At 48.9% G+C, this 27,827-nt stretch overlaps 1 long non-coding RNA gene across 1 annotated transcript; it reads left to right on the top strand.

Moving 5' to 3' along the window:
- Positions 1-24,241: 24,241 nt before the first annotated feature.
- On the top strand, positions 24,242-26,695 carry LOC134472358 (uncharacterized). The gene is made up of 2 exons (XR_010042167.1): positions 24,242-24,397; positions 24,702-26,695. It is a non-coding gene; the product is annotated as an uncharacterized LOC134472358 (long non-coding RNA).
- Positions 26,696-27,827: the final 1,132 nt, after the last annotated feature.

The raw sequence follows: 27,827 nt of genomic DNA, 5'->3' as shown, positions 1-27,827 counted from the left end.
TGTCACCTGAAAATTACTATCGTGTCACCCTTTCCTTTCCAATATTGATAGCTTTATTTCATCCCTTGTCTCTTTGCACTAAAACCTCCAGTCCAATTGTGAATAGAAGAGGTGAGAACACAAACAGAAATTCATCCCTTTCTCCACCTCCTGGGGTGGGATCCTTCCCAATCCTTTCCCGTTTCCTCTAGTGCTAGCTGCAGAATAGAAGCCTGCTGTAACAGGGCTTGTCCTTATCTGAAGGCCACCAGGAGGAGCTCTGAGTGGCTGCCAGGTGGTAGGAACAATGAGCTCATGGATGATTCTGTGGCACCTCGTGCAGCCAGAGAGAAAGCAAGATCCTCCGGTCCAGGGTCCAAACAAGCCTCCTGCCTCTCTGTTCTGTCAGGGGTTCCCCAAGTGCCAGCAGTGGCCCACATCTCCCCACTTCATGATGCACTGAAGCTCAGCAATCCCTGCCTCATGTCATGCCTAACAGGGAAGCTTTTCCATGAGGCAGAGGAGCTAGAAGCTTGGGCCCTGAATCTCTGGGGTACTGGGCACTGATTTTACACTCAGCCTCCTTACTCCATATCCTACATTTCTTCATGTGGCAAGAGACAGCTGGCTGTGCTCACAGTGTAGAGAATTTTGAGTAAGTAGACTGAACAAGGGATATGGTTCATTGCAGATTTATAGCTGCACAGAGGAGGTCAAGCTGGCCAGGCAAGATACCATTTCTGAATGACATGGGTGAAGTCATCATATGTTCTCTGTGGCTCCCCTCTGTCTCCCTGACTCCACTTTACCACCCTGGTCATGAGCTGGATGAAGGGGAGACATATTCTGTTTCTTTGGATGAGTAGCCTGGAACTATTGCTGCTAAGACCCACTGTAAGCACGGAAGAGTCAAATTTCACTAAGCATTCAGTCTGGATGCAGCCTCTGAAGGATTAGGAAAGACTCAAAGCTATTTCTTCACAAGCCACGTATGGGGTCGTCACATGTTTGTTGATCCTCTGCCAAGCTGTGAAAATGAAAGCATTTTGGAAAATCACTTTGGTAAGACCCAGAAAGGTAAAATGTACAAACAGTCCATGTTATGTCCCAGTTACAGTCAAGGAACATGAACTCAGCAGGACAGAAAGCATGAAAGACACCAGCTGAGCTGGGACTGCTTCATCCTCTGGGGATGGTGGAGGCCTCACTGGATGAAGGGAACTTTGTCTGTTTCCCTTCTGCCATGTGAGTGACACAAGCACAAATCTGGATGAATAACCTACCCTAACTGATGGGCCACTGGATGGGTCAGGTCTAAGCCGGAAGTGAACAAGGATACAAGATGCATGTGAACACCAGCATCCTGGCTGGCATGGTGTGGGGCATCTGGCTTTGTGAACGCTGTTATTCCTCCCTGCCTTGCTGGCTTCCTCCTTGAGTCTATTCTAACCCTGAGAGTCTGTGGATTAGAAACCATAGTGGCTGGACTATGGACTATGGAGCCTCTGCTGTATGATGTGGCAGCATTGACTTTGCTGGGAACTTCTGGAAGGGTGTTGGTTGGTGACATTCCTTGACAGTGGAGCATGGTAGGGAGCTGCCTCCTTCAGAAATGACAGCCGATGGTGGAGAGTCAGGGTACTTCCTGGTGGTTCCCAGGAGGCAGGAGAGTACCATGTGGGTGACGAGTCCATGAGGAAAGGAGGTGCACTCACTTGCTCCTCATGATGGTAGGAACGTTACTTCTGGGATGTTAATGACCTGGGGACTCAGGATCCACTTGGGAATCCATCCAGGGAAATGGTAGAAAGGCAAAGACAAACAACAGTGGCCTCTAGTGGCTGTTGGAAGTGTGTGCTTAGCCAGCATGGGGCCTGAGGAGCTCTGTCTGGATAGAGGGATGCGGGCTGCACACCTGAGGCTCCTTCTGTGGCAGCAGCAGGGAGCACAGGGCTTGGACATCAGGAGAGAAAAGATAAGTTCTGGCTAGCAGGCGGGTGGCTGCAGTGGCCAGCTGGCTGCAATGGATGGTTTGGGCCGAGGGGCTCTTCCCGAGGCACGGGTCCAGCTGTGTGGGGCCAGTGGAGATTGCCAGGATCTCCTCACAGGGCTGCTTTATAGCTGGAATGGCTTTGAGGTTGAAAACTCTGGTACCTGCTGAGCATCCAGCAAGCATGTTGCTACAGAAGGGCAGGAAGGACGGTAAGCAGCCAATGGAGACATAGTCAGGACCTGCGTTCAGGCTGCCAGCTGCCACAGGAGATGGTAGACATGACTCAGATAGCTTTGACAGCCTGCTCTGACCTGGAAGATGGGAATAACCTCACTCTTTTCAGGACTGAGGGGCAAAGAGGTTGGGTGGGGGAATGAGTCTGTCTTTGGCTCTGACTGGGTGGTTTCCCAGCCAACCATGGTGTCCAGCTCCAGAGGCCCCTGCCCTGTGGTCCTAGTGTACACCCTGCACAGGTGTCTTCACCCCCATCGACCAGAATCCCTGCCTTGTTCTCCTTTTGACTTCCTTTCTGACGTACTTGTCAGTGGGTGGGACGTCTTCTTCCTGATTTCCTGTAAGCAGTTTCAGAACTCTCTCCAAGTTTAGTGGATCAATTTCCCTTGGGGTCTTTCTAAGTGAGCCTGGGTTTCCCCACAGCTCATTCCCATGGTCCAGCACCAGGCTGTGGAGCCAGGATTCCTTCTCTGTCCAGTGATATCTGTAGTCAATGTGTGAGGTTCTGATACCTGAAACGTGTCCCGCTTCACTGGACAATGCTGCCAGTTTTGGGGCTTAGTTCTCTGTTATCTAAGGAGCTGTCCTTCTGGTCAGAGTCCCCAGCAATTCTGGCCCTGACTGGCAAGAGGACTGAGGCTATTCCCATCACTGTTGTGACCACTATATTTCCAGGTCATGCAAGAGGATCCTTCTGTGCCTTTCAGTTGAGCTCCAGGGCAGCCTGATTACCAAAGCTGGCATTTTAACTTTCCAAGTCTTTACATACAGCAGGAAGTTATCAATGATTCCCACCTCCTGCTTTGCTGCCTTCTGAAGCCGGGTCATGAATATGCAGCCTCGGCTTTTGGCCAGAAACACATTGGCTTATTTTCTCTTCAGGATTGATTCTGATTACATCTTCCCTCCTTTCCGGGAGTGGCACTCCAAGGACCCCAACTCCTGCTTCTTCTGCAACAGCATATCTTCACAGCTTAGAGGCTGGCCTTCCTTACTTCGTGCAATAAATCAGAATACAAATTCTGACACATTGTGGGATAATTCACAATAACCCTGGATGACTCTGCTCCACTTCCAGCCTTGCACCACCATCAGCCTCCCAAGTATGGTTTCCCTAGTTGAGGCTCCAGGTCCTTCTATATCGGCGCTAGAAGCTACACAAACCTCTACATCGCTCAGAGGAGTCATGTATTGATCAGTGGTCTGTGCCAGATGAACTCCACAGGCTTCTCCAGAGAAAGACAGCCTATAGGGTGTGGGTAGAAATGAGAGGAAAATTACAGTGAAGTCAGCTCTCAGGATTCTGGAGGATGCATGTGGAGATCCAAGAAAGCTGGTGAGATTCATAGCTCGAGAACTGGCAACTGCACTGGTACAGGTCTTGGGTGCCAGAAGGTGGAAGATGGACTTTATCCTTCCAGGACACCGAGGCATCTGCCTCCTCTTTTATTCTACCCACTCTCAACCGACTGGATGGTGCCCACCAGCTGAGAGAGGGAGATTGTCCTCCCCTTCACAGATGTCCAGAAGTGATGAGCCACCAGCAGGAGAGGCAGCCTTGGCTTAGTAACAATGACATGTAAGATTAACCATCACACCAGGCAGTCCTGGGGACATGAGCTAAGGTGGCAGTAACTTGCTGGGTCTCATTGCTTGCTGTCCTTTTATGTAAAGTAGACCCTCACTCGTCTCAAAGGACATTCCTGCGTTGGTGTACACCAAAGAATGGTCTGCTCAGCACAGGGCTATGCTCAGTCCTGCAGTGAATCCAAGTAGTTGAGGGTCAGGGGGATGACCCTCAACTCCCCCTGTGTGACCTGTGCCCACATTAGTTCCAAATATAAAAGAAATTGGGCTGAGTGTCCAGGAAGTGAGGTCATTCCAGGAATATAATTGTGAGTTTCTTTAGGGAATCATGAAAATAACACCAGAACCTCATACTCTTTCCTTAAAGTAGGCAGATATTGGTCAACCAGAGAATATTCCAGAACCTCAGCTTTTCTATACACTATCCAGTCACCAAGAGAGGCAGACAGAGGAGGCAAGAGGAAACTTTCTTGGGGAAAGAAGTAGACACAGGAAGCCTGTTGTACTTCCCCAAAAAGGCCCCTGAGATGAAAAATGGGGCAAAACCCCTGAGATGGAAAAGATGGGGCAAAACGACATCGTTTTTTAGGAAGAAGTGCTTTTATTTTAGCTGGCCCAGCGACACAGTGCAGATGGAATTTGCAAAGCTGTGCAACTGAGTTAGAGTTTTGACTGATTTTTATAGTTCATTTATGATTAGCTCATTGATCATTAAGTACATAGTGATGAGAAACAGAAACAAGGTGGGCCTTTGTTCCCCTTTGCTTGAGGTCAGAGGCATTTCACAGTGGGTGGTTAGCCAGTTCATAGCCCTTGGTCTGCCAATTCCAGGAACATTTGTCTCTCATAAAGGGAACAATGGTTGACACAACATCATTTGTCTCTTACAAGGGGGAATAAAGGTTGACACAGCACACAGGTTACTTGGGGGGCTGGGGTGACCCATACAGAACAGCATAATGACGTGGTCAGTTAATTTATAACTATGTGGTTGGTGCTTGGTTACTAGGGTATGAGCTCAGTACAGAATGACAATGCTGCTAATAACTATCCTTTTAACTATTCTTGCTAATTATCTTTTAATCAATTATTTTAATTTTTCAGCATCTTAGTATAGCAAAGCCCACAGGGACTTGAGGATCTGTGTTGTTCCTTCCTGGGAGGAGTCCTGTCTGCGGGAGGCCTTTGGGAAGTGAGTTGGCTGACAAATAGCAGCGTCCTCAACCTCTTACTGACTGTGGGAGGAAAGCAGAGTGCTGGTTCCAATCCTGTTCCTTTGAGACCCAGCCATTCCTTATCTCCGCTCTATTTTACAGGTTAGGATTCCAGGGCTCTTGATTGACCTCTCTGTTGCCAGAAGCTCAGAGTCTGTAGTGGTGGGAAAAAACCAGCACTGGCGATGTTGATTCACTCAAAAAACAACAACTATGAGTGGATGCTGGAAATATGGAAAGGAGGAAAGGAGGATGTGCCCTGTAGTCCCAAAGTCTAGCAGCAGGTGGTTGGGCTCTAGGCAACCCATAAGCCGGTCCCATCCCATGGCACGTTCATTCAGAACATAAGCAGGGCCCTGGGATGGCAGATTACACAGGTCCTGGGGGTGGGGAAGAGCCGATGGATTAAGCTGAGGGCGGAAGTGAGTGGGGCCTGCCCAGGTGGTGGGCAGAGCAGTGATCTCTGATAGGAGCAAAGAGCCCAGTGCTCCAATCACTTCCAGAAAGACAGGGAGGGGAGATGGAAGGAGGGCAAGACAAAAGCAGGCTACCTTTATCTCTTATTTGACATGGTTGGATCAGAAGTCATACTCTAGGAATTTTAATGAAGAGCCATGGTCCCAGAGAAGTTAAGCAACATGTCCCAGGTCACACAGGTGGCTGGCAGAATATCACTCTTGAGGCCCTTCTCTTATCCACCATTTCTGAGCACAACCCAACTCAGATTCAGGCCAAGAAGCAGTGGCCTCTTAGAGTAACCAGATGGTATGTGGGAGTGCATGGCACCCAGGTCCTGCAATCTGTTGCTCTCCTGCACCCCTGAGGAGATGCTGTCTTACTTACTGGGCACCTTGCCAAGCTCCATGCCCCCAGAGATCCTGGCTGCATCTGATCCATACCTATGGGGCAGGTGACATTCCCACAGGTGTCACCTCTCTGGGAATGTCATAGTGCTCTCAGCATTAGAAGAGGGACTGAGGGCCAGCTCTAAGGACTAGTGGGTTGGAACTGGAGCAGATTCAGGGCGGGGAGTCTGAGAGACCAGACCCTGCCCAATAGGGCTACTCCCTAGGGGTGGGCGGCTGCTGAAACCCAGTGACGAGATCGCTGCTCTTGCTAAATCTATGCCAAGCTCTTCCTGTACACTCAGAGGTCACTCTGCTGTCAAAGGCCCGGGAAATGGCCCCCTTCCCCCCACTCCCCACCTGCAACATGATTAAGTCCCCAAATAGAAATCACACAATTCTCCAGCCACAAAGCAATAAAATATAGAGCAAAATAGCTGCCCAGCCCAAGCTCAAACCAAATAACCAAATAAATCTTAGAGACAAGGGACTTAATTGACTGCCCTAAGTAACTATTGGCTCAGAGAGAAAAAGGCAATTTTCAGTGGCAGAAAATTTAAAAATGAAAATTAGAACATTTGGAGTGGTCTCTTACAGAACTATGGCTATTCTCAGAATCAATCATTCATCATCGTGTAATTAAATTCATCACCATGAGAAGTCAACTCAAGAACCAAGAAGGAAGCTCTGGAGAAAGAAGCAGGGAGCTACAAACTGGCAGCAGTGGTGGCGGAACCCGGGCATGGCCAGTGAGGGAGAGGCCAGACTGTGGAGAGGGGTGGGTGGTGGGGAGTACATAGGCCCCTCGCTTTGATCTGTGGGCCTCATGGGTCACAAGGTTTCCTTTAAGTCTTCAGGGGACCCCGCCTGTCCACCTCCTAACAGTGGGTTCAGGGCCTCCTGAGCGCTCTTTCAGTTCTTTTGAGCCTCCCCTGTGATTCTCATTGACTATCTCCTTGTACAGGTCCCCAGCCTGAGTTCAGTACGGGCTTTGAGCTTTGTTCCTAAGCAGCCAGACTCTGGGAAGATCCGCATCACACTGTCCACAGAGATCAGAGAACATAGCCTCCATGGTAGAACCAGGAACAGTCTGGACAGGATAACTGATGGGGACAGGAGGGCAGAGGGCACGTGGTCCATCGAGGCACCATAGGCTGGGGGATTGTGAGCAGCAGAGCTCTGTACAGCTGGCCAGACTTCTCCAGTAGTTCAGCCTGGGTAGAGGGCAGGTCTTTCTTGTGTTGGCCTACCAGGAAGCCTCTGCCTTCCAGCCCAGCAGCTGCCCCACTCCCAAGCTCTACTGTCCACTGCGGCCCTTCCCCTGATATGTCTGCTCTGTATTTGGGAATTATCCCAAGAAGGGCCCAAAGAGCAGGGTGGTGCCTGGCTTAGCTTACTGATTATCCTCACAGCAAGCATCTGACACACCGTCAGGGCTCAGTTGGTGTCTGGAGTGGACACTGGCATGGAGCCCAGCCCTGAAGTCAGAAGACCCCACCCTGATATGTCCAGTCAGTTCTGTTCCTCAGCATGGTGGCAGTGTCACTGTATCTGTCACAGAGGGATTAACAGGCAAATGGAATGAGGCTGTGGGTTGGGAAATGCAAGACAGCAGGTCCACTAAGGGTCGCCCTGCCCAGGTTGCATTTCAGCCCGGTGAAGCCACATTGGATTTTATCCTCCAGAACTGTGAGAAAAATTCTTGCCATTTTAAGGTGTGGTTTAAATTGTCGAGGAGATAATGAACAAAATTATTGGAATTATTGGAAATAATGAACAAAACCAGAGTGACAATGCTAGACTCCGAGTCAGGATGTCAGGCAGCTTCTCTAACTAGCAGGGAGCCCCACGGCCGAGATGGACTAGACTTTGGGGCCTACAGAAATAAACACCATAATGTTTTCTTTTAAATTTAGAAGAGGTGGTGGTGCATGCTCTAATCCTAGCACTCTGGGATGCTGAGGCAGAAAGATCTATAAGGTAAGCCCAGTTTGGGCAATTTAGCAGCTTAGTGAGATCCTCTCTCAAATTAAAAAATTAAGATGAGGACTAAGGATGTAGCTCAGTGCAAAAGCCCTGGGTTCAATCTCCAGTACTGGAAAAAGAAAGTAATAATGAATCTGTTAGCTTAGTTATTTCTTCTTTGCACCAGGATAGTCATAAAAAGTAATTTTATATGCATATTTTAAGTAGAAAGAGTTCTGAAGAAAGGGCCTCAGCATACCAGGAGTCACAGTATAGTCCTTCCCAAGGACTTGCTTGATTGGGTGGAGCAGCCTGTGTGCTCAGAGCAGGGATGCCTCCTGGTATTTGCAGTGGCCTGAGCCCTGCTTCCCAGGCAAGTGGATGCCCAGGGACACGGTGGCAGTGCCCTGGCTCAATGATCTTTATGCATACAAGGAAGAGGTAGCAAAGGTGCTCAGGCCCCTACATTTATTTTCATTTGCAAGTGCAGGTTTGGTATCTGCATTGCAGCCAGAAACCCTGAGGGGCCCTGGCCCTTCAAAAGCCTTTAGTGTCTCTTTCAGAGGACGATGTGTGGAGCAGCCCGATTACAGGCCCCAGTCCGCAGGGATTCACAGCACACAGTGGCACACAGGCAGTACATTCAAATACACACCACACCCAGAGCCCCTGAGCACTGTGGCCCTGAAACGCATTACTGGAATTCATAGGTGTCAGATCCCCATGATGACCTCCCTCATGGGTCCCCTTGCCCATCACTCACTGACCGGAGGACAGAGGGACCAAGTTGGCTTTGACCAGAGTGATGGGAATAGAGGAGAAGGAAGAGACCAGAGCTTTTCACCTCTACAGTCACAGGTGCTACTCAAGTTCTCACCTGCTCCTCTTGGTTCTGGGGGCCACGGCAGCCCCATCCTGTGTCTGGTTGCTCTGACAGCCAGCAAGATGTTTCTCCCTCTGGAAATGAAAAGCTGTGAGCCCTTGTGGGGAGTTGGCAGTCTGTCTCTGGGATGGGTCCACTTCCTTCCTGGAGCTCCTGAACATAGTTCATTGCCATAAATCATGGTGCTTTTTCGTTAAAACCTGGCAGCTCATTCTTAGCAGCTCTGATGAAAAGAAACTCATCTCCACACATCAGCCCAGGCAGGAAAAGGAGGAGGGTATTGAGAAAAAAAGAAACTGCCAAAAGCCACTCTTCCCCAGGGAACAAGCTGAACTCTGGTTGGCAGCTCTTGAGGGACGCTGGGTGTAGCTGGGGAGCTTAGGAGACACAGTGGCTCTGCAGACTCCTTTCTTGATTCTCTTTGTTTTGTTTTAAATTACTCTTGATGATGATGTACCAAGTCTGTGATGCATAAGAGCGCCATCAGAGACAGCAGCTGAGAAACAGACATTTGGACCATGTGGGTGGCAGTGGCTGGGAATGAGCAGGTCCTAAGCCTGCAGGGACTGGCACACCACCTTCCTCTGCCTTGGGCTTCTGGCTCCCAGCACCTCTTTGCCTCCCTCCCTGCTCCTTCTGTGCTTGTGTGTCCACACTAAATCTGTGAAGGATGGGCGAAGAGTAGGTGACTCTCAAGCTCCATCTCACCTGAGTCGCACAGGATGTGAGAATGAAAGGTGTCCCATGTCTGCCCAGTTCCAATGGGCCTGGCTCTGAGGATAGATCCCAGCCCCAAGGCAGCCACAGCCTCCACTCCTGTTCCAGATGATCCCTCTCTGCATTTCCTTGAGCACAGAGAGCACCCAGGATGGGTCCTGCAGAGGCTGTGGATGACAGCTGGCTCCCCCAGCGAGATCCTGGCTAGGAGGGGTCAGTTGTGCCAGGGGCACCTGGGTGAGGTGTTTCCATCAGCTAACTCCTTCTATTGCAGGACACTTGAGTCCCTGATGGTGATAGTCTGTTCAGCTGTGAAAGTCAACATCCAAGGAGGAATAGAGGATGTGCACTTCCTGGGGCCACTATGGGTTTGCAAGGTGCCCTGTGATGTGCAAAGCTGGCCCTGGTGCCACTGTGTGCCACTGATGCACTCTCACTGTGGGATCAGAAGTAACTTCTAGACCAGCACTACTGCCACCAGACTCTGTGTCCTGGCCACTCCCCAACACACTTAGTGTTGATTTGGTTTAGGACCCTCTGTGCAATGAGAAATGTGAACCTGCTGGTGCTTTAGCATGAGCCTCTGCTTGGAATTATAGCCTTTCTCTGGGCTGACTATGAGGCCATCTTGGAAACCCCATGGTCACATGCTCTGCTTGTCCAGCTCTAGGGGGAGCAGTCTGGTTCCTGAGAGGCTCTGCTGGAATGCAAGTTGACTGTAGGCTTGGGGACTTTTGGGTGTTGCTTCAAGGAGAGGGATCTGAAAGTGGGCGTTGCAAAAGCTTCTCATCAGGCGTCCCTGTAAATCATGAAAATTACTTTATTCTTCCCATGATTTCCCCAATCTTGAAGGAGGCAAGATATGCTAAGCAAACTTAAAGCTCATAAATCTTGCTCTGTCAGCTCTTCCTAAATTATTAATAAAATTTTATCCAAACTTTCAGGTAGTAACAGAGGTGGACTGAAGGTCAAGCTTTTAGTTACCTTTTGAGCATCTGTAAAGAGGTAAAAATCTTACAAAAACTTTAGTAAAAACCACTTTTAGATCTCTGCCTTAGAAGAAAACAAATCATGCTTTTAATGAGCAGCAGGTTAAGGGCTCAGGAGTTTGTCTTCTGTCCTTATGGTGATCTCTGACTGTGTGTCACCCTGGGCCCCAAAGATGGAGGTTCTTCAGGATCTCTGTGTCTCTGCGTAAGGCCATGGGGCCACCCAGAACCTGATCTTGTGTCCTCTGCTGGGCTGGACCTTGCTCAATGGGACTCCTGTCCATCTGCCATTGTCACAGGGCACAGACCTGCACTCACAGGGTAAAGGGAATGGGTGCAGAGACAGTTGCCTCTGATGTACAGTAATGTCAGAGCATCACACCCCAGTGCCAAGCCTGCCCCACAGTTAAAACTTGAAAAAATAACATAAAAGCATTCAGGGGAGCACTGCAGGAAGTGTGGGACCAGGCTGGGTGCCATTGAGACGGGAGGCAGAAAAGAACAATTGACAGGGTGCAAGCTGGTGTGGGTCTCAGATGGGGAAAGGGAGCCTTGGGAGAAGTCCGAGAAACTTCACAGAGAGGTGAGGTCGGAGCACCAGGAGGGAGCTGGGTGCATACCTGTGCCCTGGCCACCTGCCCTTCATGGACCGCCTCCCTGCCTCTGTACTGCTCAGTGTGTTGGGGTCAGAGCAGAGGATGTGCAGCCAGTCAGCTTGTGAGACAGGGACTGCTGTGTGACCTGGACCGTGTGACTTTCACTGGCCATGTGTGATGGGAGACAGAGGAAGGGGCAGAGCTGGAATCGAACATCCTCATTTTATCCTAAAAACTAGACAGTCTTCTGGACGAGTCCCTCTTTCTTTCCCTTCCTTTCTTTTCTTCCTTTTCTTTCTTTCTTTCTTTCTGTCTGTCTGTCTGTCTGTCTGTCTGTCTTTCTTTCTTTCTTTCTTGTTCCTTCCTTCCTTCCTTCCTTCCTTGCTCCCTCCCTGCCCCCTCCCTCCATGCCTTCTCTCTCCCCCATCTCTCCGTCTGTCTGTCTGTCTGTCTGTGCCTCTCATTCTCTCCCTCCTTGAAAAGAAGAGACAATGTTAAGGAAGGGAAGAGAGAAATAAAACAGACATCTGGAGAGCAAGGGAAACAAATCTTATCTGGTTTCCCCTGAGCTCACTGAGATGCTGGGTACTTGTGGAAATGCACAGTGGATTTCCCCAAAGCAGGCACACCCTGTGACCAGCACCCAGGTCCTGATGAGGATGCCCTCCACCCACCCTGCTGCTATCCTGTGGGAGCTGCCTCACTGGAGAGCTGTGGACCTGGCTGACTGCAAAGATCAGTTTTTCTGGTGGAATTTCTTTCTCTCAAGGATCAAAATGGAGGCAGGGGTCGGGGGAGAGAAAGATACAGCTGTCCTTGAAATAACCAGCCTGCAGGGAAGGTGGCCCTGGTAGCCATCCCCAGAGTCCCCCCACCGAGGAGGCCCTTGCCCACATGGATCAGGGAGCAGACATACCTGTGAGGGGACAGGCGCATGACTTGAATTGATGGAAATGAGCAGTTTTCCACCATTTCAGCATTTTAAAAAAATATGACTGCATTATTTTTTCATGTGGGTCTTTCATTATGCAGGTAATTATATCAGTTGAGCACAAACTCAATTTGGTTTTCATTACCTTTGACTTCAATGTGTTAATGAGTGCCACGCAGCCTTCCTTCCCCCAATCAGGGAGCAGTGTTAGAGCGACTCTATTTGCCTTTGAATTGTGAGTCTTCTCAGAATCTCCCCAGAGCTGAAGTCCCACCTGGCGACCACTTGTGGTCCTGGTTGTAGCTTAGCAACCCCTGTTCCTCTTCTAGGGAAGAGGCTGCTTCCGGTCCTGGCACTTTTTCTTTATTTTCTCTCTTTATTAAGGACCTTCACAGAAGAGAAAGGTTGGAAAGATTCCCTCTTGAGAAACTCATCAATCACTCTCCTAGGGGACCAAGTCTGGAGAAGTGTGTGTGTCTGCAAGGGACCATAGGGGTGGCAGCGTTATTTCGGAGTGTCTGCAAAGAAGCTTCTCCGGATAAAGCCAGATACTCTGAGGCCAGGGGCTGCAGGTTCCTCCGTGGATGGGACTTGGTTCCCCTGAGACAGGCACGATTGCGTTTTCTTGGTAATCTTTTTCCTAGCAGGAAACACGGGATCACTGGGGTGTATTAATGCCAGCACATTTAACAGGGCATCCGGTGTGCACTAGCTGAGGTTGTGCTGTGTGTGTGAGACACAGCTGAGTGTACTGGAGGCTTCTGAACCATTGTAGGGTAAGTAAAGGGTAGGACATCTGTGTCACATTGCTGCTAACTTTAAATAATCTGTCCTGGAAACTGCTTTAAGAGACCCTCTAAGAAAACCTGATGTATTTTAACCTGTGAATTCTTAAGAACTGCTTCTGTAAATATTAAATTGACACCTGATTTTTCCTTTGAGTTTCTTTTTTTGTACAAGGGACTGAACTCACAACCTTGTACTTGCCAAGCAGGCATTTATGCCACTAAGCTAAATCCCCAGCCCTGTACCTGATCTTTCCTTCAAGACACTGTTAGTGTAGTGTGTGTGTAGACCTGAGTATGTGAATATACATGCAAAGCTCATATACAATACATGTGGGCTTGATCATATACTCCGGGATATCTGTGTCCTTATGAGTACCTGCATGACCTGTGAATGCAGTGTGGATAAACCTGGGAACAGGGATAGGAGCTGGAAGGGGAGGCTGCCTTCTGTTGGGGAACCTGGGGCCTCATACTATGCACCCTGACTCAGATAGCTCTGAACCTCTCCAAAGATATCAGCATCAGGTCTAACTCCCAAAACCTAGCGGAGAGATGAAGAGCTGTTTCTGAGGTCAGGGAGCAGCAGGGTTCTCCCAGAACAGTCTGGCCACATCCTTGCCAGCAGGTCTTTCTCCAGGGAAAAGGTTAAGGAGAAGAAGACACCTAGATTGTCATCAAATGGAAAGCTTTGACAAAAGAGCCCTCCAAAGACAGCTTCCTTTGTTGTCCAAAGTGGATGGCCAGTGGCTGGGACCTGTGTCCCCTAAGGGTAGATGGTCAGTGACTAGGGCCTGTGTTCTCCAAGTTACATTTGTAATCTGCACAGACTTGGCACAGAAAAGGTTTTGTAGGTTTTGCAAGGTTTTGTAGAATGTGTGTGGCAGCAGGAGAGGAGGCCTGGGTTGGGAAGTGTGGTGGGGAAGGGAAAACAGGGACAAGCAGGGCACATGCCAGGGCACTCATGCTCCAAGCCTTCCTGGGAAAAGGGGCCAAGAGTGACCCTGGCGCTTAGTTTTAGACACTTTTACCAGAGAGGAGCTGAACTCTACCTACCAAATATAGCAGACACTGGTACATAACACCTCTGCTTGGAGTGAGCTAATGATCCAGGGAGTAGTAGGTCAGGGCCAGCCGGGTGTGGTCCACAAAGGGCACTTGTGGTCAGTCCCTGAAGGAGGGCCCACTGTGTCCCTCTGTGGAAGGGCAGGGAGACCGGGATCATGCAGAACTGGGGAGGGAGCCCTGGCTGTAAAGTTGGGCTGGTTCTAAGCCTGCTCCCACCTAGAGGTGCATCTTTCTGCACGTAACTGAACCCTCCATACCCCAATTCCCTGCACAGCAGGTCTTGTTGACCTTACGAAATTGTCCTGAGTTAAATGAGTTGGCTGACTCAGCAGTGAACAGGGCACCCTCGAAAATTCTAGAAGCATCTCCAGGACAGCTCCTGCACAGCTCCCAAGATCTATCCCAGGCCTGCATGGCAGCTGTAAGTGGTCACTCCTGACCCTCCCAAGTGCTAGAGTACAGGCTGCTGGGTCCTCAGCCAGAAGCTTGGCAGATGGCCCCAGTTCTGTGGCTCCAGGGAGAGCTCAGATATGACCAGTCCAAAATGTTTTTTTATTATAAAATGAAAAAAAGAATGAAAACAGTGAGTCCTAAGGGTTTTGATGCCAAGTTAGACCCTGCCTGCCTTCAACCTACAGTCTCCAACTAGGACACATGCAGTGACCTTGCTGGGGAGCCCGCTGGCCTGGCCTGACCCCTGATGCCAGTTCAGATGCCAGCAAGGACCCAACATGAACAAGTCAAGCTGTAAACACTTAAGAGCAGAATTTAGTGGAGGGCTTTACAGGACTGTGTTAGGGAAAGGTAACTGAATGTGATACACAGTACCAAACCACAAGGAACACATTTATAACATAGATACTAGTTGCAGGAAAAGTTCCTATGAAACAAAGCAATCAAACACCACAAGACAAGTCACAGCCAGGTCTGTATCCCTGATGTCTCATTCTTGAGGATTAGTGCACAGAGTATACAAAACTCATGAGTTTCTTGGGGTACTGCTGGGTTAGACTGGGTGGGTCAGAGAACTGGCAAAGAACCCATGGGACACAGGTGGCACTTCTCAGTAGGGCAAACTGAAAGACAGTCCTGAGGAGGGAAACTCAGATGCAAATGAGACAACATCTTGTAACCAGTAAGACAGCAAAAAGTAACAGGTCCATCAGGTCACATATTGATGAGGGTATAGGAAAACAGAACAGAACAAAACATCACTGCTGTTTTCAAGTTTATTAAATGTCATTGAAGTAAGGTGTAAGGACAATAAACTCCCCCATTTGAAATACACAATCAAGAGATCTCAGTAGTCATTTAGGATTGAACAGGAAGCCTGGAAAACAGCGACAGTACTGAGTAAAATATACTTCCCACAGTGCCACTCAGGGGTAGCACCAGAGAGAAACCTTGTGTGGCACAGGAAGGGACACGGTGTCCCCACGATGCCCACCGAGATGTGGATTCATAGAACACCACATGGAAATTAAATGATTAATTATACTCGCTTCCATAGAAAGACACATTTCAGAAAAATACACACAGCATAGCACTAGTAGTAGACAAAGTTTAGTAGTATGTGAAGTCAAACTAATGCAGTTTAGGCAGGAGACATGGCCATGAATGACAGATGTTCCCAATGAGAGGCAGGCAGCTCTGGGATGCTCAGGGGTCTTCCGCTGTGTCAGCAGAAGTTGTTTCTTTATAAATATTGGAACCAAAATTTCAAGACATTAATCTATTAAGTGGAAGATGGGAGCATTAGTAAGCTTTAAATTATTCTCTATAATTTTCGGTACTTTCAAACTCAATGTACTTGACATGCAGCTCCAAAACAAGCCAGTCAGGGTCACTGTAGAAGATAGACAGGGGACAGTAATGAGGTGACATAAACATGGCTCATGCCCAAGAATTGCCCAGTGTGGAGAAAGTCTCAGTGTCCACAAATGAGACGGAGACCCACACTGTTAGGGCTTGTAGCTAGATGTCCCCCCAAAGCCTCCTATGGTCATAAGTAGGGTTTTACAAAGGTGACTGGATCTAGGGTACGTGATGCTGGAATTGAGGGTGCGATGCTGGGGTTAAGGATGCCCGAAGAGACCATAAAGAGAAAGAGGGAAGGCTGTTATGGTTGCTGCTGCCCCTGCTTCTAATGTTTTGCTGTCTCTTGCCTGCTCTGTGATGCCCCTCTGTCATGCCACCTTACCTGGAAGCCAGTAAACTATAGAATTAAACCTCTACAAACTGTAAACCGAAATAAACATTTCCTGCTTTAAATTTAGGTTCTGGTATTTGATCTCAGCAATGACAAAAAGCAATTAAGACACACACAGACCCATACATCTCACTCATGGTGCTGGGTTGCATGCATCTTTCAAGCCAGTGGGCAGCTCACAGGTGAATGTGCCCCCTCTCCTAAGCCAGCCTCCACTTTCAGAGGCCTCAGCATAGCATGGTCGCAGGGAAGAATGATCAAAGTCCAAGTGTGGACCTGTGGGTTAAACACTAGGATGAAACTGTGGCTGGAGCAGAATTCTACTTAAAACCCCAGATCTGGCTGAGATGAAGTTATGACACGGGGGAGTATATGGGATTGCGGCAATACTGACTAGGTGAAAGCAATTACAGAGAGGACAATCAGGCACAGGAAGGACCTGGTCAGGTTGCTCTCAGAGGCAAATATTTCAAGAGCCCAGAAGCTAGGGAGATAGTCTGTGTCTTCTCCAAGTCCCACCTCAGCTCATAGAGGACACAACCTTCCAACCCTGTACCTTCTACCCCTACAGGAAGTGCATCCAGAGCCCTGGGAATCTGGATGCTTGGGCTTGGAGATCTGTGGTCCCCTGAGCAGCTGCCTACCTTGCAGCTTGCTGTGTCCCTGCACAAGTTCAAAAGGCACTGTTGTCCTCCAGCTATCCAAGTCTGTCCCTTGGCTCAGTGTCATTTCTGGGAGGGCAGAAGGTGGACTCATGGAAGGGGAAGCCTTTCCTCTTCTTGAGACTGACTGATGTCACTGGGTAGTGAGGATGGGTGGATCCCCCACAGCTGGCTGGATAGTGTTGAGATCCCAAGTCCTGCGGGTCAGTGGTCAGCAATGATGTGGCTCACAGGTTTGGGGAGAGTGCTAGGAGTGGACCATGACCTCAGGTTCATAACCTCTGCCACCCCCCTGGTTGCTGATGTACATCTGCAAAGTCAGACAGTGTTGCTGAGAGAGCACCTCCATGCTGGCCCTTGAATGCAGGATCAGCCTGAGCAGGAGCCCCAGAGGTCTCCAGAATCCAGACTGAGCCCAGGTCTGCCTTATCCCTTGCCTTTCATGGGCCTCAGCCTGGTCGCCATTTCTCAGTCCCTACAACAAGGCCCTTCCCATCTCTGATAATCAGCTGCAAAGTGGCAGGGCCCAAGAGGCAGAGAACGAGGTGCCAGCCCTGACCCAATGGATCCTTCCATGGCCTAAGACATTGTCTGTAAGCAGCTCCAGAGCTGAGCAGAGCAGTTAATGGCCCTTCCAGGAGAAGGACATGGTTTCGTGTGACCTTTTGCTCCTGGGGCCCCAGATCATTTATAAGCCACAAGCCCAGAATCACTCTGTGTACTGAGCAATAAATGCCACAGCCTGGCTTATCTGCTATGGCTGCAGAACCCAGTATGCTTCTTTCCTTTTTAGAATTGTATTTCTTCAGGCAATGAAGAGAGTTCTGCCAGCACTGTGATACGCAGGTCACCTGGATGTGTTTGTGACAAATCTATCATGGACTGCGGTCACCTTTTCCCTTCTTTAAATCACACTGTGATTAAGAAACATCTACTCGGAAGGCCTAGTGCAGTTGTGGTGCAGGCCAGATCCAGCTCAAGTTCATTTACAATCATTCTAGCATCTCCAAAACACTAACTGAAGCATTATTGCTATTGCCAGCTATATAAAATATGTATAACATGTGTTCCTTCTCCTCCAAATAAATGGCATATTCTAGGCATAGGCACTGTGAGAGAAAGGTATAGTGAATGTTCACTTTTTTTAAAAAAATTCATTATTGCAGTAAAAGACAAATTACCATTAGTTCCCCTCAAAATACTCTCCCTTGCTTCAAATACACTTATCCCATCATTCTCGCCACTTTCTGAAGCAGTTCTGGAAGTCCTCTTTCATGAGTGTCTTTAGTGGCTCTGTCATGCTTGCTGGATGTCCTGATCTGATTCAAAATGTTTACTTTTCATGGCCATTTTGACCTTAGGGAAGAGTCGGAAGTTGCATGATGCCAGATCGAATGAATGAGGTAGAGGAGGATGCATGATAATGATTTTATGAGCCCTCTATTCCGTGGGAGGCACTCAACTGCAGCATGCACTGTATTCTTTATCATACCTCGTGAAGAATGAAAGAAGAGCCCTAGAATTGCTACAGAAAGTGGCAGGGACGATGGGATAAGTGTACTTGAAACGAAGAGCAGTTTGAGGGAGACTAATGACAATATGTCTTTTAGTGTACATTTTTAATTCAAACACTCACTGTTTTTCAATTTTACCTTGTATGATATGCCAGTAGTTTGATGTCCAAGTGAATTCCGAGGCCAAAGGAGGGTTAGGGACCTACCTGTGCCTTTGTAGTGACATTCCTCAGTGGCAGCGGCCCTGGTGCCTGTTACCTGACATGTGACTGACGCATGCGTAGTCTCTGGCTCTGTCCTCTACTGTCCACACAACTCTCAGAGTCCCCTCCTGCCCGCTGCACTCCCTGGTTTGTAAGGAGCATCTCCAGACCATTGTTTGGGTGACCAGGCCCCAGCGTCTCTCCCGTGGTCACAGGACTTTGGGGATCCAGGTCCTCATGATCCCCTCTGTAGCACTGCGTGTCCTTCTGTGCCAGGTGGGAGCCACCACCCACCAGGGCACCTCTTGTTCACACTCGGACAGGAGCGGATGCCCTGTTGACAGCTGCATGAGGTCACTCAGAACACGTCTCTGAGGCTCCTCTTCCTCCACCAGGGCTGGGGGGGGGGTCTTGTCTTCCTCTCAGGACACTGTGAGCCGACATGTGAGCACCAGGGACCCATGCCTGAGGGAAGTAGTGAGCTCCAGCCCTGACTTAGCTGTTGAGGTAACAATCAAACCCACATGATTTCATGGAAGAGACCCAGGGGCAGCACCGGGGAGGGAAAATCGGACCTGCTTTTATTTCAAAGGCAGCAGTTAAAATTGTGAGCAGCTCTGGCCACAGAAAGTACTATTTCAAGTCAGATACAGATAGGCTACACTGACCTGAAGGGAAAGCAAGTCGGCCTTCAGCACAGCAGCAGGAGACTGAAGATTGAAACTTGAACTTTTCCTTCCAAATCACCCTTCCAAGTCACAGCCCGTCTGGTTGACGGGCTCCATGGACAAGTCAGTCTGCTGGGCCAGCATACCATGGAGCTCAGTGTGGGAGGTCAGCTCAGAACCAGTTCTAGGAACAATTAGAAACCAGAAAGCGGTTTCCTTTTCTTAGCCACCTTCCCCTCTGGCCTTTTCCCTCCCATCTCCTCAGTCTCCAGCCTCCCAGCCTTTCCCCTACTGGCTCCCTGGGAAAGTCCTTTCACAAAGTGCTTGGTTTGGGGAAGCATAAAAATGAGTGTAGTTCTATCCTAGTAGATTACCCTGCCTTAGGGGATAATGCTAGAAGCCCTCAGTAGACTGCTCTCATAGCAAATAGCATAGAAACCAGGAAGGCCACCAGGACATTCTGCTGGTGCAGAAGGCTCTGTCTAGCTGTGATGGGCAGTGTCAGCATCATCCACTGGACCCAGAGCATCTGATGACTTGGAGAGGCAGTGTTCCAGGTGCATCCTGGGTATGTGTTGAGAGGAGGCTGGTGTCAGTCTATGGACTTCAGCATGGCCACAGGCAACATCTATTTGCTGGGGACCAGATGAAGAAAAGAGCCAAAGCAACTCGCACTCTCTCCTGGAGCTGTAACACTGCCCTCCTCCTGCCTTTGGGCATCAGAACTGAGGCTGTCTGGTCTTGAACTCAGGGCTCTCATCACTGGCACTTGGGTTCTCAGGCCTTCTGCTTCACACTGAGAGTCACACCATCCACTCTCTTGTTTCCAAGGCTTTCGGACATGGACTGAGCCAAGTTACCACTGTCCCATAGTCCCCAGATTTACCCTCCAAGACCATACACACCATGCCCTAATAAATGCTCTGTCATATGTCTGTATCTACATCCTCTAGACATTGTCCATGGAGAACCCCAACAGATATCCTAAGGCTGGAATTGGACTGACTCTCACAGCACACAGCCATTTACCAGCAGAGACGTTGTTCTCAGCTGACTCAGCTCAGCACTAAGGCTGTCATCGGCAAACACAGGATGTCATACAGGAGACAAAACTAGGAATCTTGCAGGTCCCCAAACATCTGGAGGTAAGCAAAATTTTACACTGGATGCCTCAAGCACTCTATGTACTGAGATGCAAGACAGCTAGAGAATTCTGATCACAGATGTATATTAACATCTTTCTGTCTAATGTCCCTTGCCTTCTTTCAATCCCTATAAAAGGACCCACTTCTCTTTGCTCCACATAGATGGCCTTTTCATCCTCGGTCTGCCTGAATCAAGTATTAAACCATATGCCTTTTTGCTTTCACAAAATTGTGTCAAGTGGTCTCTGCCTTGTTCCTTACATCAACCCACCCAAATCTCTCAGTGCAAGACCAGTGCAAGTGTTTTGTAACGCCTGAGTCATGATTAGAACAAGCAAACAATTCTGTTCATGGTAACAGCAAAAACTCTTAGTTACCTAGGACTAAATTAAAAAACAGAAGTGTAATAAGTTTGTGAAAAATAAAAATGCAGTGATGAATATCTTTAAAGATCTCTGGGAAAGGTCTCTTAGTCTCTTCCATCAAGGAATTGTATAATTTTAGTAGCAGCACTTTGAGTATTTGAGTCTGGTATGTCATGTCCTGCCCTTTATTCTTTGCCTTTAAAATTTGTCGTTCTTGCCCAATATTGTTTTCAGATTGGGCCACATTAGAAAAAAACAATTGTGCATGTAAGTTTTGCCCTCAGCCACATATTTGGCTGAAATCTCCTTGACTTTACCGCTCAATTGAGGAGATCTAGCCAGGCCACCAAAGGAGACCTGTTATCTATCAAAACTTAGTCTACTAGAAAATAAACAAGGTTTAGGCAATTGGCTTTGCATTTGGAAAAATGATACCTTTAGATTCCTATAATTCCTACCTTGATTTATGTATCAAATCATTTTCAGATGGCTCAAGAAACTATAAATATGGCAAGACTTTAAAAACTTTCAGATGAAAATATAAGAAAATATTTTTATGACATCATTTTGTGGATTTCAAAAACCACAAAGAAAAATTGCACAACTAAAAGATGAGATTTCACTAGTTTAAAACCAGCTAGGTTTTATGTTCAGGGAAATATAGTAACAATAAATGTATGTTTAAAATTAGATATCAAAATGTAAAATTTCCATTCAACCAAAGACACAGGGATTGTACACAGCAGGTTGGCCCTGGGCTCGTACTGACGATACCTATGGACTTCACTGTGATGTGGCCTCCCTATCTAGAAGAGACTGGTGAACATTGGGCTATGTGAGAGACCAGTGTCCTCCTGTCAGGCCAGAGCACCAGCTCTGCCTCTGGCCAGGGTCCACTGAGGCCATTGTGGACACCCTGCAGCACTCAGGGAATGGCTTTAACACTGGGGCTCAGCACCTTCACATGACGCCAAGGCTCCCTTGGGAGGAGTCGCAGAGACAATCACAGGTCAAGAGGGTGTGCAGAGTGACTCAGCAGCCTCAGCAAGAACACCCGAGGCCAGCTTCTTGGTGTTTTCCACCAGCTTTCGTGGAGTGCAGGGTGTGTCCTGCGCCTGCTGACTGTTCCCTGCCCAGGACATGCATTTTGCTTCTTGAGCCCACAGAGAGGTGCGGTGAGGCAGGACGCTGTTTTCTTTCCCTTTTGTGACCATGGAGGGTCTATGGGAGCCAGAGGAGTAGTGAGGAGTAGTGAGGAGCTGACCGCTTCCCCATGTTACTCTATCATCTGTCAGTGGGCACTTGGTCTTCTGGTCAAGAACTTGAGCTTGTGCTGGGCCACTACCCATTTGAGTGGCCACAGGCTGCAGAATGAACAATGGCATTTCCCACCCAGTTTCCAGGGAGGCATCTCAGCAGCTGGGTGCTCACCACACTGGGAAAGAGGCTGTGTTGCACTTTCCATAAGCGGGCTGGAAGAGCGCCCATAGGGAACGAGCTGGATGCCCAGTACATGCTACCTGAAGGCTGAGTTAGGAAGTCATGTATGTTTCAATGAAAACTAAGCCTGTATTTTTATGCATATGTACCTCAGACTCATGTGGGTTTTTTGGACTATTAACTTTTGCAGAGATTTCTGAGACAGTGTAAGGGAAACTTTAAAATGCCATTAAGTGCTGGAGGCCCCTTATGGAGTGTGGCTGTGGGAAAAAAGTCACCCTCCCACAAATCTATATGGAAACAGTCCGGAGATGCAGTTACACTGCCAAAACTAGTACACTCAGTTTTCTTATCAGAAAAATATATTTTTCAGAAGTGGTAACTGTCAAATGTAAGTTTAGTGTCATCACCTGTGTATAGTTTCTTTGTTGCTGGTACAGTATACCCTACATCCACAAGTTAAGGAAGATGAGATTTATTTTGACTCTCAGTTTGTAAAGGTGTATGTCCTCTGGTTGGCTCTAAAGCAGACAGCAAGACAGAGGAGAAAGACAGGTAGGAAGCAGAGAGAAAGAGACAGAGACAGAGATGAGAGAGAGAGAGAAAGAGAGAGAGAGAGAGAGAGAGAGAGAGAGAGAGAGAGAGAGAGAGAGAGAGAGAGAAAGATCAAGGAAGGAAGATAGACCTTCCAGGCCACCTCTCCTCCTACCATATTTATCTATAAACTCCTAGTGGGCTAATCCATTGGTAAGTGTCACCCCCCAGGATCCAATCACCTCTCCAAAGCCCCACCTATGATTGTTCAAAGCTTTGAGGGCACACCTAGATGTGAACTATAACAAAGCACTAAAGAGGTGGATAAGAGAGAGCTGCCCTGTGCCGTCAGTGGGGAGGACATCTGGAGCCAAGCCAGCTCTGCAGCTATCGGGACTCCTGCCCCAGATGGCAGCCTACTTCTGGCTCTGCCCCAGGCCACTCCCCTCTGTGTGGCAAGGGGGACCCTTGCGTGAAATGGAAATAAGCACAGCACTTTCTAAAACAGAAATGGACACCAAGCCAAGTATGAACCCATGAAAGTTTGTGCTGTCGCTCTGACAGTCACATCTACGATGACATACTAAGGTCACAGTCCTAGCTGAGAGTGGTGTGCAAGAAGTGCATGTGGTGCACTGTATTGTGCAAAACAGTTCCATGGCTGTTTAGGGAGCTGTCAGCATATATATGTGCGAGCTCTGTCCTCTTAGAACAGTGCTTGTCAAGTTTTTTTCCCTAAGCAAGAAAGTCATTCGCTAGTTATTTTTTATAAAAGTGTGCATAAAATATTTAATAATGTAGATAATGCTCAGGATATTATCATAGAGTTTTGTGGCTACAGAAATATGGAAAGCACAAAAAAAACTATATACCAAAATGTGCATATTGTGTCAAAGGGGGAGGGACATCAAATGGAGACTGAAGAAGAGTAGATAATGTCTCTGTACATTCTCTTTATTAAAGACCTGGAAGAAATTCACAAAATATTAATTCATGTTAAGTCTGAGGTTGGGCAGATGCATGTTTGTTATACTACCTTTTACTCATGTCTTCCGGCTGCAGAGGGGGCAAGCTATTTGTACTTTCTTTCTAAGTAGCAAGTCTTTATGTGCAGGAAGAGTTTTCAGAGGATGAGGATGAAATGCTTCTCACCTCTTTTCCTCTAAGAATTAGAAGAGTGGGACCATCCCTGGCCACAACAGAGATGCTCACGAGTAAGTGCAGGAACGGCTCAGGAAGTAGAAGGCCTGCCTGGGCCCCAAGGTGAGTGCTGAGAGGTGCTGCTGGACTCTGTCTTCAGGAAGAGTTAGGAGGTCTTAGCACTGGACTGGCTGTCATGAAGGAGCTAGCTTCCTGGCCTTCATTCTTGCCTCCTTTCACTGTAAGATCTCTCTGTTCATTCCCAGAATATTATGTCAGCTGCCACAGGGCCCTCACCAGAAAATGGTGCTGTTGACACTGTGCTTTTATACCTCTACAGCTGTGAGCTCAATAATCCTTTTCCTTTAAGAGGTTCCCAGCCCTGGTATTTTGTTATAGCAACAGAAAATAGAAGACAGTGCTGTAAGCAGACAGAAGGATGAATGGACACAGCTGTGGTCAGGACCCTTGAGCTGTACTGCAGTGACAAGAAGGCCCAATTCATGTCTCATGGGAGTCATTTGCTGTGACACCAGGAGGCTCTCACAGGTTTCTTTTTCCATAGATGGGTCCAGTGCTCCAGGGTGCATCCATCCTGTGACTCCCGCCTGCTCTGGACAGGACCAGAGGACATGTGGACATTAGTACATTGACCCCAAATGCTTGTTCCTGGAAGTAACATGGTGTACATCTGCTCCATTGCCTAGAACAAGACCTATGGCTTCATGCAGGTACACAGACACAGAATGATCCTCCTGATTGGCCATGTGGAAGGGTCCAGAGGCACCATCTACTTAGGGGGGCCTCCCACCTGGGGCCCTTAGGGCCTCTTACTGAGGGGAATCATCCTAAAGAGTTCATGAGGCAGAAGAAGCAATTGACAGGGAAGGAATGGCCACAGAGGGCAGATGTCTTGACATGTCATACAAAGGGGGCCCAAGTCCCTGGCGCCCATGATTCTTCCAGAAGTTGAAGTCAAGACTGTGCTCCTGGTGAGGCTCAGGATTCCCTGAGTGACCCATACTCTCTTTCCAGCTTGCAGTGGCTGATGGGGGACATCACTCAGACTGGATGTAGAAGCACCTGGGGACCACATCACCTTCAAGCTAACGACAGAGACACTCATGAATCAGGACAGTGTTTCCTTCTCACCAGTGTTTTAAAGACAGAGTAACTTTTTGCCAGAGGTACTATTTATATTAATGATATTGGGCTGGAATTGGCACTTTTTCTGTAGATGTTGTTGAGCAACCTGGTGGAAAGTTCCTGGTACTCACAATAAGCATGGCACGGGGTGTTCTGGGCTTTCCTTTCAGACTCATGGATCGGGCTGCTGGCTGTACTATGGCTTATAGCTAACTGTCCACCTGAATCCTGTACTGTAGCTTGTCCCTCTGAAATGCACCAGTGTCTGGCTTGGTGGGAGACTTTCAGACTCACTGACTTGCAGAAGGCTGAGGAGGTCATCGGGCCCCATGATGGGGAGAGAGAAGGTGGCTGACACATGGGTCACATAGACAGCCAGGTGAGCTCCTAGCCTTCATTTGCAACAGGGCATTCTACATTCCGAGCCAAGGTGGAGCCAGAGGAAGGGCTGGGGACAGGCTCAGGCAGCATCCAGCTGGGGAGGAGGTGCTGGAACAGGGCTGCTGGTCCAGGGTGCTCATCCCTATGGCCTCCAGCTATGCTCTGGTGCCTTTTGTGACTCTCCTCAAACGTGTGTCATTGACTGCAAACATAGCTTAGAGACAGGAGTGAGCTAATGAGATTGCAGGAAGTCTTGCTGGGTTCTGCTTCACACCACAGTTCATCACATCACCACCGAAGCCACGGGCTCTCTGTAGGGCATCTGCCCAAGGCTGTATGCCTCAGAGCCTACCATCGTGGACCTGTTGATATGAGCCCTGTCTGTCTTGATGTTGCTCTGTGGGCCCTGCCTGATGGACTGCTGGTGAGTCCTGCCTATGTGGGTCCTGCTTGCTGCCCGGGCTCTGTGTGTCCTGCCCTTGGCTCTCCAATTTCCTGTTTCTGAGCACTCCTTGTGGCTGCTCCTCACGTCTGAGGGCCATGCTGCTTATCTCTATGCATCCAGCTTCCTGCACACCAGACTGGACATGGCTCGCTGTCCCTGGGACTTCAGAAGTGACTTCTGATTGCAGTGTCCTTTCTCTCATTCTGTTTCATTTTCATTTTATGTCTCACACTCTATCTCTGGAGAACTTAAACTCCATGATGGCAGAAACACCAGCCCTTCAGATGTAGCCAGTGGTGCCCCTGGCATGTTTCTTAACCTCTGCGCATCACCTCGCCTGTCTTCTCATCATTCTGATGAGATTATGTGGCGCCTGCCTTCTGAGGCTGTCAGGGAAATGAGTGGGCTACCTGCATGTGAGTGCCCTAGTGACATCTTCTAGGCTCAGAACATTGCCATGTCCTGAGCACTATCACACTGTCATGATCTCTGTCTGATTTCATATTGCAGCATTGCACATGGTTACCAGTGACACTCCTCACACACAGGAGTGTCGCTGGTGTTTGGGCAGGGCCGTGGCCTCAGCTCAGCCCAGTGCAGGACAACCTGTGTCCCAGCCTATCTTCCTCCTGGAGCACTGAGTCCTTTCCTTTCTAGATCACACAGTGGGAAATTGTTGGGAGCCGCCGACACCGGTCGCCTTACTTGGCGGACGTAGGGCCTGTGGGTGGGAGCGGAGCCTGAGCTAGATTGCCCCTCCCATCGAGTGAGTCAAGTTGGCGCCTGCTTCCTGCCCCCTGATTGCGCTGGCGACTTAAACAACCCGCTCTGTAAGATAGTCTGCCTAGCAACAACTGATGTTAGCCAATCAGCCCGCATCGCGCGCTTTGAACTGATTGGCCACTGTCACCCTATAAAAGTGAATGCCTCTCCCGCCACGAGACAGGAAGCACAGAGAGAGATAGAGAAAGTCCACCGGCGAGAAAGGGCTGGTGGCAGAGAGGAGGCCTCGCGGGGCCCACGCGGAGACAAATAAAGGCAAGGTTGCACACCGCCAGACTTTGTCGTGTGTCTTTCCTGCCGGCCGGGAGCGACCCCGACAGGAAATAAAAACTCCAGAGTCTTCCCCAGAGACACCTGACCAGCACAGGTGCTGCTCTGTCTAACATTCACTAAATGCCACCCAGCCAGGCACAAGTGCCTCCTGCCTGTCTCCTGGGTTTCCAGCAACTCTAAGAATAAGGCATATGGCTGGGTTCCACATGTTCCAAGTGGATCACCTGCAGGGGCTAATAGAAAAGGACAAATCTGGATGTTTCTCCGCTTTGAGGCTGGGTAATGTGTAGTGACGGTAAAGGGGCCAGGAAGTCACTTGCCCTCGGATGCCTCTGCTGGATGTTGATGGGATCTGCATCCTGCTGCTTGCAACCAGAGGGAATGAAGGGTGAAGGTGAAACCCCCACACCAAGGAAGTGGTAGAGAACTGATACTCCTCCACCCAGACCTGCAGCTGGACATTGGGAATGTGGTCTGAGGCTGAAGTGGTACAATTTTCCCACAGGTATCACTAAAACACATTCCTGTTCCAATCCTCTTCCAGAGCATTCCCTAAAACTCTCTTATAAAGGAGCCGGATGCAGGGAAGGGGAACCAACTTGGTGGAGGCCAGTGATGGAAGGTGTGCGATTCTGGGGCATGGAGTATGCTGGTTGCCATTTTTTACCCTGTTCTTAGTCACAGCGAATAACCATCTGTGGAACCCTTCCCAGATCTCAGCCCTATTTGTTGCAGGTAAGGGAAACACAGAAGAAAAATGGGATGCAGGTGTTCCTGCCTGGGGTATGTGTGTGGGAGAGCTGTTCCCAATTCAATGATTCTGGAACAAGCCCTGTCTCATCCGGCACTGGTCCAAGCTCCACTGATGAGAAGATTGGAGCTGGCTCTCCTTTATCACACCTTCCATACTGGCGTGCATCTGCATGCAGAAGCCCTGGAGAAGTCCTGCCATTGCTGGTCTTTTTAACCCAGGGTGGCCTGAACTTTTCTGATTACAAAGAGTAATTTTTAAAATATTAATTGAACAATAGTATAAGCATTCTTCGTCGTATTTTGATCCACTGTGGATGCTACAGATTTAATCAGGGCTTTGAGGCACAGCCAGCCAAGTTCACCTTGAGCTGACTGCAGGG

Source organism: Cavia porcellus, unplaced genomic scaffold, assembly GCF_034190915.1.
Source record: "Cavia porcellus strain 051 isolate PalLab524CR breed Dunkin Hartley unplaced genomic scaffold, mCavPor4.1 scaffold_23, whole genome shotgun sequence".
Taxonomy (NCBI): Eukaryota; Metazoa; Chordata; class Mammalia; order Rodentia; family Caviidae; genus Cavia; species Cavia porcellus.
This window is presented reverse-complemented; position numbering and strand designations above follow the sequence as displayed.